Here is a 12,324-nt window from a genome sequence, read left to right as displayed (position 1 = left end):
CCAAGTCAGAAACATGATGGTACACATTTCTCCTCCTTACACAAGGCATCACAACAACGTTTCACCAGGCAATGATGGTCAACTGCTGTTTGTGTTTGAGAAATCGGTTGTAAACTTTCCTCATGCCGCCACGCTGTAGGTGTTGCCACCGGCACCAACCTTGTGTGAATGCTCTGAGAAGCTAATCATTTGCATATCACTGCATCTTCTTCCTGTCAGTTAAATTTCACGTCTGTAGCACGTCATCTTCGTGGTGTAGCAATTTTAATGGCCAGTAGTGTATTTTCAAATTTTTTAGAACTTCTGTTCTCAGTTAAATGAACATAAAAGGTGACACTGCAATTTCTTGCAATACAGAGTTGCATACCACATGTCTCATCAAATGCTGTCTCATATTCATGATGTCTTCACACAAGGAAGCATGTTGAACAGAGGTTCGTGGCTACCTCATCACCAAAGTTGTCTATATATTATGGGAATGTTTGAAAGGAAGAATATATGAAAATAACCTTAAAATGGTAGACCAGTTGAATAAAAATGTATGCCAGATACTGAAACAATCAATATGATAGATCTCCATAAAGTACATTTGAATGTGATTGCATGAGCACAAAAATTACTCTGATGATCCAAAGCATTATGACTATCAGCTTAATAGCTTGTTTGTCCATCTTTGGAATGAATTATATCAGCGATTTTGCATTTCAGGGATTCAAAAGTTTGTTGGTAGGTCTGTGGAGGTATATGACATGTAATTCACATAAATAATGGGTCACTGATTTGCATATGTGGTGATGGTGCCTGATAGTGACCCATAGGATTTACATCAGGCAAACTTGGTCACTAAGACATCGTTGTGAGTTCAGTATAATGTTCTTCAAACCACTGTAGCATGGTTCTGGCTCTGAGGCACAGGCAGTTGTACTGCTGGAAGATGACATCGCCTCTGTGGAAGACATCAAACATGAAGGGGTGAAGTTGGTTTGTAATTGTCAGCATGGCTTTGATTACTACCACAGGTCCCATGCATGTGGAGGAGAATGCTCCCACCAGCCTGCATCCATGGTGCACTGCACGTTTCGAGCCACTGTTCACCTTGATGATTGCATTTGTGGAGATAATCGTTGACCTAATGTAGCAAAAACGTAATTCACACAAGGAGCTGACATGTTTCCATTGAGTGACAGTCGAATTCAAATGGCCACCTACCTACTGCAATTGTAACTGATGATATCATTAGGTCAACATGTGAACACATAGGGAGAGCTCCTTGTTCAACAAAGTACAATTAATGGTATGCTCCAAAACACTCGGGCTCTTTCAGCGGAGATGCCACAGATCATCATCTATCCTACTTTACAGAATGGGGAAGCTTCTGACCGGCATATTCTGTGAAGTCATGGACGTCCATCCATTTTGTTCCTAGTGGTAGTTTCACTGTCCTTCTACCTCTTTCTGTATATGCTCATGGCAGTTGCATATGAACATTTTACCAGCTTTGCTATTTTCAAGGTACTCTTCCACAGGATCTGTGTAATAATAATCTGACATTTGTCAAAGTCACTCATCTCAATGGATTTTCCCATTTGAAGACCATATCTTCACAAGGATGATCCCCCGAGTACATATCTGCTCTGCTTACATACTTTTGTTACTACGTCATGTGCCTGCAATGCCACGAGACACCATCCAAGTCGTGATGGACAGTGGTCAAAATGTTTTGTCTAATCAGTTTGTTTGTAGGCAACAACATTCTAAACATGGAACTAGGGATACTAAAAAAGAAGTTACATAAAATTCTTATACTCAAATGTTATTACTTATTAGAAGAGTTCATGGAAGATGAACTGATAATTTGAGCAGAATCCAAGTGCAAATTAGCATTATATTGTGAAAAAAAAAATTATCCATTATCAAGAATGATATTTACCTACACTGGAAAATAAGAAAAAATTGATACTGCTACATAGACTAAATATAGTTTTAAAAATTAATATTAGATTCTAGTTTGTAATTTTTGATGTGACTCCTGTACCATAATCATATGATTTGTAAGTGTATGTTGTGAGACTAATAAATTACAATTCACAACTGTGTGTGTGTGTGTGTGTGTGTGTGTGTGTTGCAATCATATTCAACATAAGTTGCAATCTACCTAATGTTATTTTTTAAAAGTATTTTTGATTTTAATTAAAATGATATTTTTCTCTGACTGAATGTGCATGTTATTGGTGTGAGCCGCACAGCCATGCCACGTGGTTTGAGGGGTCATGGGCTGCACTGGAGGTTCAAGTCCTTCCCAGGCATGGGTGTGTGTGTTGTTCTTAGAATAAGTTAGTTTAAGTAGTGTGTAAGTCTAGGGACCGATGACCTACACAGTTTGGTCCCTTAAGAATTCACACACATTTGAACATTTATTGATATGAGGCCTCTTTTATCTTAAACATATTGCATATGTTGACAAAACAACAAGAGCTCTTACTTTTGCATTGCTTGTCCAAAACGCAATAATAATTAAATCAAACAGATTGAAAGCAAAACTGTTAAATAAATGAATCTTATACTTCAGTGGGATGTGAATATGTTAAGAAGAACCCGGAAGGAGAGGATGAAATGAAATGAAACTTCAGTGGTTGAGAAGATATGTGACATTACTTCGATGATTACAATTTTGAATCAAATTTATGAACACCTTGGCAGTATGAGCCTGCTTACCAGTATGACATTGTATCCTCCCTAGCCTGCATACATGCACTGATTCAGTTGAGAAGGGTGTCATAACGCCACTGTAGCCTCACCTGAGGCCAGATGGGCCACAATGGTTGCAACTGGTCCTTGATATCCTGGGTATTGTCACTGGTATGGAGTTGACACATGAGCTGATCCTGTGCAAGTTCTACTGGGGACAGACCTGGGGATATAGCTGGCCATTAAAGTACCTTAATAATATGCAGACAGCTCATAGAGAAACATGCCATGCATGAATGAGCATCTTCCTGTTTAAAATTAGCACCATGATACCATCATATGCGATGTAAACAAACGAGGATGCAGGATGCCCACGACATATTATTATGCTTCCTGTGTTCTCCCTCTGCCATAACACCAGGATTAACATTGCTGTGCCTCTCCAAAACATTGGAAGAACAGGACATCTCCCCAGGCTTCTATCATACCCAGCAGTGGTGGTCATGTGGAACAGCAAAGAACCATAATTCATTGCTGAACAGAATGAGATGCCACTCATCAACATCGCGGCACTACTCCAAACACAGCCATTTGTGTTGTGGTGGTAATGGAAGCCTATGCATGGGATCATAATTCCCTAATTCAGCTGCTGCTAGTCTCATACCAATGGTGCAGGATGACAAAGACTGTTTCAGAGAGTCCATTATTTGTTCACAGATGTCTGGTGCATATGTGAATTGGTTACAATGTATGTGGTGCACAATAAAGTGAATCTCCCTTGCAGTTGTCAGACTTACCCAACTGGAATCTTGACAACAAGTATGCCAACTTTCATTTTGCCATGATGTCCAACATTGGACTATTGTCACATCTGAACGCACCAAAAATCTGGATTCTGTGTGAGTTGAGATCCACAGAGAGGCTCCTTTCAATGGCTGTCAGATGCAGATAATGATGTCTCATATGAGTACGCGGCATCTGAATGTGCTTCACTGTGGTCACTGGCCATCTGACACCATTCACACCTCTTTTATATCCTACTAGGCTAACAGGAAGACCTTGCAATTATGTTGGTGCTTATGTAATATTCCTTATTCATTCACTTTAGTTGTCATTAGCCAATTCCCTCTTCCACCTCAGCAAGAAGGGCCTGCAAATCTCTCAAATAGATATCCTGATATAGTCTAAAAGCATGACCTACAGTCTTCAGTCCACAAGTTGATGTGTCAGATCCAACTGCTGAAAAATACTGCCTATTTCAATACATATAACAGTGAGCTATGGCTTTTAGTAAGGCAACCCTTTTCAAATATATAATTTAAAGTTTATTTAGGTAAAATTGATCTATATATTATATCTTCTTGTTTCCACATTGAAAGCAAGCCCTTTACATTTAATTCCACACAGCATCTGGCACATTTCATATTTAAAATATGATTTTGTTTCAACATCTTCTTGCTATGCTGGTACTGTAAGCAGGTGAAAGCAAGAAGAAACTACAGCTGTGCTTTCTCCTGAGGACCTGCAGCAGTACTGTACAGCTTAATGATATTGGCATTGTTTTGAATAAGATATTGTGGAGGGAAAAATGTGACAGATTTTGGGATGGGGAATTCATGGGAATGTAGTAATCAGCGAAAACAAACCTATCATTCTATAGTCAGAGTGTGGCATACTCAGTTCCTTAATCAGGTAGATACATTATTGAATTTGAAAATGGACATGGATAGATTGAAATTTGATATAGAGAGAATTAACAAAGTGCAATGGCAGGAATAATAAATCTTCTGGTCAAGGGATTACAAGTTTATAAACACAAAATCAGATATGTTTAATGCAGGAGTATCTCTAAAAATAAATAAGAAAACAGTAATACAGGCAAGAATACTATGAAGAGCATAACAATCACATTATGGTTACAAGATAAGACACGAACTCAACACCCTCCACAGCAGTATATATTTATATGTCAGCTAGCACTCCAAATAAAGAAGCGATTGAAAGATTGTTTGATGTGGTAAAGGAAGTTCTTCAGATGGTTAAGGAGCGGAAAAAGTAATTGGTTGACTGGAATTCAGTTAGCAAGAGAAGGAGAAGGAAATATTGTATGAGAATATAGACTGGGGAAAAGGAATGAAAGAGCAAGATCATTTAATCATCGCTAATTCTTTGTTTAAGAATAATGGAAAATGATTGTATATGTGGAACAGACCTGTAGACCCTGGAAGGTGGCCCAGGAAGAATGGTCAATATTCAGGGATATGACAGGAATGATAATTCTAAGTAAAAATGTGTAGTAAACATGGGCTCTAAATGTAAAATGCATACTGTATGGGCTTTGAGCACTTTTTCAACTTTGGTACTGTGAAACAAATCTTTTGTACTGCAAGTTCTTTGCTTTCCATATTTTGAGAAAAGGTGGTATGGATCAAAAAAAGAAAAAGAATCAAGTAAACATGGGCTCTGAAGTGCTTACCTTAAGAGCTATGCACACTTGTTCATATTCGTTACTATGAAACACATCTCTTCTACTGAACAAATGCTCATAGTTCTTAAAGTATGAGTTTTAGAGCCAATGTCCATTAGGCAGTTTTTTCATCTTTTGACACATTCTTTCTCCTCTCAAAACATGGAAAGCGAAGAGCTTTCTGTGGAACACATTTGTTTCATAGTATTGAAAATTAAGAAGTGCTCATAGTTCTTAAGGCATGTATTTTAGAACACATGTTTACTAGACATTTTTGCTTCAATTAATTGTTCCTGTCATATCCCTGAATATTATTCCTCCTTGGACAGGCTGTATAATGGTAAGACAGAGAATTTGGAACCAGATTTTAAACTGTAAGGCATTTCCAGGAACAGACATGGACTCTGACCATAATTTATGAAGAACCACAATTTGATGAGAATTTTAAAGGGAGCATTAGGCAATGATCAACTGAAACAGGGGAAAGGAATACAACAGAAGTGAATGGGCAACTCTGAGAGGTGAAATAGTGGAGGTGACAAAATAGGTAAAAAGAAATGTCCTCCTAGCAGGCATTGGATAACACCGGGGATGATTAAATCTAACTGATGAGATGTGAAACAATAAAAATGCAGCAAATTTAGTGGGTGATTGGGGATATAGATGTCTAAAACTGAGACTGATAGAAAGTGGAAAATGGCTAAGCAGGAATGGCTAGAGGACAGATGCAAGACTGTAGAAGCATGTGTGACTAGAGGAAAGATAAATGGTACTTTTAGGAAATGGAGATGGTGGTAGCAGACACAATCCTAGCATCTGTTGATGATGTGATTCTCACCAACACCCTCGAGCAAGTTTATGCCAATACTTTCGGATTTCTTGACAATATGAAGAAAATTAGGCTGATGGTGAATGATGATAAAACAAAATATCTTATTGTATCACACCATTATGCTGTCCTTCCTTCCAATGTTGTTGATGGGAAGTGCATCAACAGATAATAAATGGTAATTGCATGTTTTAGTCTGATCAGTTTATTTAAGTCATGACTAATATAATAGAAGAATAAAATCCAACTGTGCATGACACTGGTATGGCTGATATTTTTATATGGTTGTGAAACCTGTGCAACAGCAGCAACAACTAAAGAAGCAATTTGCCCCTTTTAGAGGAAGGTACTTTGAAAAACCTATGGACCCATCTATAATATCATGGAAGGTAAATGGGAATGAAGACTGAAAGGAGACCTGTGCCAGCAGTTTGAAGAAAGCACACTGTCTGAATATCAGGGCAGATGAAGGTACTATAGTGATTTGGAAACATCCTTCAAGCTGATGGGTCCCTCCTATACCAAGTCCTCTGTTCTCAAGTTGCTAGAAAACACCCAAGGGATGCTCAAGGATATGATAGAAGGACTGATTATTAACAATCTTTAGACAAATGGAGCCAACAGCGGTGGAAGATGAAGCTAGAGACTGGCAATGGTGGACTTTCATCTACAGTAGATTGTGACTTACTGACTTCCTTTTCTACTGTGCTTTTGTAATGTGTTCTTTTATAATTTTTTGTAGTGTGCTGCTTTTTCTTTTATTTGTAGTGTGCTTATTTCTTTTGGTTTTTTTTTTCTGCTGTAGACCTTGGAGGTCTGTTGATGCAATAAATGATGATGATGATGGTGATGATGTTAGGAAAATAAAGGAGGCCTTTGGAGATAATAAAAACAGCTGTATGAATATCAGGAGCTCAGATGACAAGCCACTACTAAGTAAAGAAGCAAAAGCTGAAAGGTGGAAAGAATGTACAGAGAAAACAAACTTGAGGACAATATTATATATAGAGAGGGGAAGTAGGTGGAGATGAGATAGGAGATATACTGTGCGAAAAATTTGGAAGCGCCTGAAAGACTAAGTTGAAATATGTCCTCTGGCATAGATGATATTCCTTCAGAATTATTGAGATCCCTGGGAGAGCCATCCATGATAAAACAATTCCACTTGGAGTGCAAGATGTATGAGACAGAAGAAATACTTTCAGACTTCAAGAAGAATGTAGTAATTCTAATTCCAAAGATGACACATGCTGACAGGTGTGAATATTGTTGAACAATCAGTTCAACAAGTCATGGCTGAAAATACATACATGAATTATTTACAGAATAATGGAGAAATTGGTAAAATCTGCCTTTAGGAAACATCAGTTTTGGTTATGGATAAAAGAAGGAGTAACAAGGCTGTACTGACCTTATATCTTAGAAGATAGGTTGAAGAAGGACAAACTTGTGATGAACTCTTCTCAGGTGATCAGCTGAGTGGTGGAGTCATCTTGTCACAGCGTTTTAATGAGTTTTGTACCCATCCTCCTCAAGTGAGGTGCCGGGATGCTGTGTTGCACATATCTATGTAGTTACTTGACCTCTGTCCTCTTTTTCAGGTGGACCAATAATGTGTCTCAGGATAAGTGTGCTGAGCAGTGTGGCCCATGATGGGGCATCACAGCATGGCTAGTGGTGGGGTGTCATAGAGCAGCTCTGGTGTGGGCATCGAGTCTTGGTCGCTGACAATTCTGTTTGTGGACGCCGCCACCTTGAGAATGGAGTATTCCTGATGTATCTTCTCAATTGCAGAATCCCACGCTGCACTAACTTCAAATCCACTATCCCAGTTGACCAGATTGTTGTGGAGACATATTTCCACTGCCTCCTTGAAGATGGAGTCCCAGAATCCGTTGGCACTGCATGTCTTCTCGGTTTCTTCAGAGTTGAAGGTATGCCCCTCATTAATGCCATGCTCTGCTACCGTAGGCTTGCTTATGTGTCTTAAGTGCATTTTTGTGATGTCTCCACAAGAATCTGGTCAAAAGGGATAGTGGATTTCAACTTAATGCTGCGAGGGACTCCACAATTGAAACGATACATCAGGAATGCTCTGTTCTGAATGTGGTGGTGTCCACAGGCAGACTGGACAGCAACCAGGACTCGACCCCCACACCAGAGCTGTGTCATGAGCCCCCACCACTGGCCGTGTCATGATTCCCCACCACCGGCCACACCACTCGGCTCCCGTTTCCGGAGACATATGATTGGCCCAACTGCAGAAGAGGACAGTGGTCAAGTAGATATGTGCAGCACAGCACTCCAACACCTTGACTGAAGAAGATGGGTATGAATCTCATCAGAATATTGCAACAAGATGACACCACCACTCAGCCGATCACCCGAGAAGTATTAATCACTGGAATACTCTGAGAAAGCCTGCATTCGCAAGGCAAACTTGTGCTTACAGTATTTGTATATTTAGAGAAAGCTTTTTGCATTGTTGACTGGAATGCTCTTTTTGAAATCCTGAAGACAGCAGGGATAAAGTAAGGTTTTGAAAAGTTATCTGGAACTTAAAGAAAAACCAGACTCCAGTTTACTGGTTAGAGGAAAGGAAAAGGAAGTATTAGTCAGCAAGAGAGTGAGACAGGATTGTAGCCTATCCCTGATATTAATCTATCTGGACAGTGAGCAAGCAGTAAAGGTAACCAAGGAATAACTTGGAATGAGGGTTAAAGTTCAGTGAGAAGAAATAAAAATTCTGAGGTTGGCTGATGATATTGTAATTAAACAGCAAAGGACTATGAAGAGCAGTTGAACTAAATGAATAGTGTCTTGAAAATAATTGTAAGATGAACTTCAGTAAAACTACTACAAGGATAACAGATTGCAGTAAAATTAAATTTGATGATGCAGAGGGAATTAGATTTGGAAATGAAGTAGTAGACTAGTTGCTAATTTTATGACAAAACAACTGAAGATAGTCAAAGTAGAGAGGATATAAAATGCAGACTAGCTACAGCAAGAAAAAAAATTCTGAAAGAAGAATAATTTGTTGACGTGTAATATCAATTTAAGAGTTATGAAGTCCTTAGCAGGTTTTTGTCTGGAGTGTAGCCTCATATTGGAGCCACACAAGGATGATAAGCAGTCCAGACAGAAGAGAATAAAAGCTTTTGAAATAAGGTACTATAGAAGAATACTGAAGATTAGATGTGTAGACTGAATAACAACTGAAGAAGCACTGAATCAGATTGGGGAAAAATAAATTTGTGGCACAACTTAACTGAAAGAAGGTATCAGTTTATAAGAAACATTCTGAGGTATCAAGCAATTTCAATTCCATAATAGAAGGAACTGTAGAGGGTAAAAGTTGCTGCAGGAGGCCAAGGGGTGAATACAGTAAGCAGATTCAAATGGCTGTAGGTTGCAGTAGTTATTTGGAGATGAAGAGGCTTTCACAGAATAGATATCATGAACCACTACATCAAACCAGTCTTTGGACTGAATACCACAACAACAAGAACAATAGCATACCACTCACCATGCAGTATTCCGCACAGGTGACATATGGAAGCTTAAACCAAATACCAATGTCTGAGGTACATTTACATAAAAATATCATTTAAACTTCACTATAAAGTTAGTTACTGTCAACTGCTATCTGAGAATAATTGTCAAAGTTTTCCTTCATGGATGGAGATTTTCCAGAGAAGCTGGATTAATACAAATTCCTTACTTAAATAAGCTTGGATATGGTAAACGTTTTGTAGAATGTAGGTTAAGAAATTTCTCTTTCAAAACTCTATATGTAGAAAGTACTACACCTGAAAGTATTACATGTATAGAGCTAAAAATTTGTACAGCGTAATAAAATTTACAAGTTGAATATGGTGCTGATATTTCTAATCTCCAAGTTAATCAAAAGGGATGGTTAATCTAGCATCTTTTTCTACTAAAATACACATTCCACATTTTAAAAAAAATTATAAGAATATTTTAACTTGAGCTGCAGGATGCGGCTTAATTGCACATATTATTCAGTTTTTGAGGGTGGCTGCTGTTTTATAGATTAACTTCAGAAATAAAAAAAAATAGTTTTTCTCAGAAACTATTGGCATCAATCTCAGGATGCTTTACTTTTATTTATGTCTGATTATAATAAATTAAATTTTTATGTATGTTACATAACAAATGATTTCAGTGACACGATGTTGTGCAACCACTACCCACAAGTTCTGTGCTACACGTTGTGCAAGCTACAGGGGAGGATGGGTGAAACCCACACTCTCTTTGTTGAAGGCTAACTGGCAATCACATAGCAAGCAAAAAAAGCTTGCTTGGTTCTGTAGAGGGTGAGGATGGAGATTTCACTGTGAAGTGTTCCAACATGGGACAATTTGTCAATTTAACTGAACTGCTGGGGAAAGAATTGGATTTACAAGGAAATAATAGAGAGATAATGAAAAAATTGTCAGTGGATTATTCAAACCTCCCAGACCATTTTCACCTAACAAGTAATACAGCTTGAGATTCCTCCTGGGAATGAAAAACTGATGTACAAGAAGCCATACCAGTTTCCATATCACCTCCAACTGGTGACTGAAGAATTATGAGCCAGCTACTCATTCTTATCAATTGACAGTATTCTGTTGACTGGTTTAAACTGTGTTCAGTTAGCTAAATGTGCATCTACATTTTCCTGTGAATGAAAATAGCACAAGCAGTGTTCACATCTATAATTATGACAAAAATATATTATGCTACTATATGCCAATCTCGGTACATGAATCGTTTTGAGGTCAACATATGAAATCAGTGTGGCAGCTTTGAGCCCTTAAGGGCTACAAAGAAGAAAAAGCAGAAGGAAGAGGAGGAGGAGGAGGAGAATGAAAATGTTTCTGTAAAAGTCTGTCATATTCAGTGTTCAGATTGTGGATGAATGGTTGCAGATCATAAGAGAGATGACAAAGAATTCTGAGTTGTACCATTTTCACATCTGCGTGTTTCTGATTCTGTTCATCTATCATTGTGCCCAGAAATCTGAACTTTCCAGCACATTCAAATTTGTTTAGTGACTAATAGGTATAATTGGCTGTGTTGTATATCTCTACATGTTTAAATTACCATGTATTCTTTTTTCTGATCATTTACTTTGGGGCCAAGTTTGGATGCTTTTTCTATGAGGTCCACAAATAAATGTTTAATTGAAATGACATATATCTGTATAATAAGCCTACAACATTAATGGATTTACATGTTTCTTGAGATGATGTTTTGTAATATGTAGTGGTACAACTCAGAATTCTTTGTCATCTCCCTTATGATCTGCAACCACCCATCCACAATCTGAACACTGAATACGACAGACTTTTACAGAAACATTTTCATTCTCCTCCTCCTCCTCTTCCTTCTGCTTTTTCTTCTTCGTAGCCTTTAAGGGCTCAAAGCTGCCACACTGATCTCATATGTTGCCCTCAGAATGATTCTATCTCATGCTACTTCCTGCCAATTGTTTACACCCATCCTGTTGCATATTGTTTTAATTTCATTTACCCAGGTACTAATGGATCTCCCTCTTGGTCTCTTACCAAATGATTTCCCCACAAATATTCTTGAAACTGCTTGATCCGCTTTCATTCTCATCAGATGGTCAATGCAATGAAGTTATCTGCTATTTAATATGCTGATTATTGTTGTTTGTTGTGATAGAATGTGGATTTCTGTGTTTTGTCTTGTCTTCCAACTATGGAATTCATTATCATAGTAAGGACTAAAGATTTTTCTATAAATTTGGTCTTGAAATATTGGTTTCTGGTGTTCTTCCTCTTCTTCATGTTTTTGTCTCATGGGTTAGGACTGGTCTGATGATTGCATCCTATAACTTCATTTTAATTTTGATTGTCTATAGTTTAGGCCTTAGAAGTCTTTGTATGGGGTAATAGGCTCTATTAGAATTTTGTGCTCTCATTTTCACATCTGCTTGTTTCTGATTCTGTTCATCTATCATTGTGCCCAGAAATCTGAACTGTCCAGCACAGTAAAATTTGTTTAATGACTAATAGATATAATTGGTTGTGTTGAGCACATCTTCATATTTAAATTATCATGTATTCTTTTTTCTGATCATTTACTTTGAGGCCAAGTTTGGATACTTCTTCTATAAGGTCCACAAATAACTGTCTAATCTCTACCTCACTTTTTTCAATGAGTTCAATGAGTTGCCTATGTTAAAGCCTTGACTTTATTTCTTTGGAGGATCCCAGCAGGTACTACCTTGAGTTTCCTCACAACTCTTAAAGACAAAAGGGAGCAGATCATATCCTTGCCTTTGTCTGCTTTTATTCAGAATATG

The sequence above is a fragment of the Schistocerca piceifrons genome, chromosome 8 (genome assembly GCF_021461385.2).
Source record: "Schistocerca piceifrons isolate TAMUIC-IGC-003096 chromosome 8, iqSchPice1.1, whole genome shotgun sequence".
NCBI classification, from domain to species: domain Eukaryota; kingdom Metazoa; phylum Arthropoda; class Insecta; order Orthoptera; family Acrididae; genus Schistocerca; species Schistocerca piceifrons.
The sequence above is the reverse complement of the archived record's forward strand: the minus strand, read 5'-3'. Positions refer to the sequence as shown.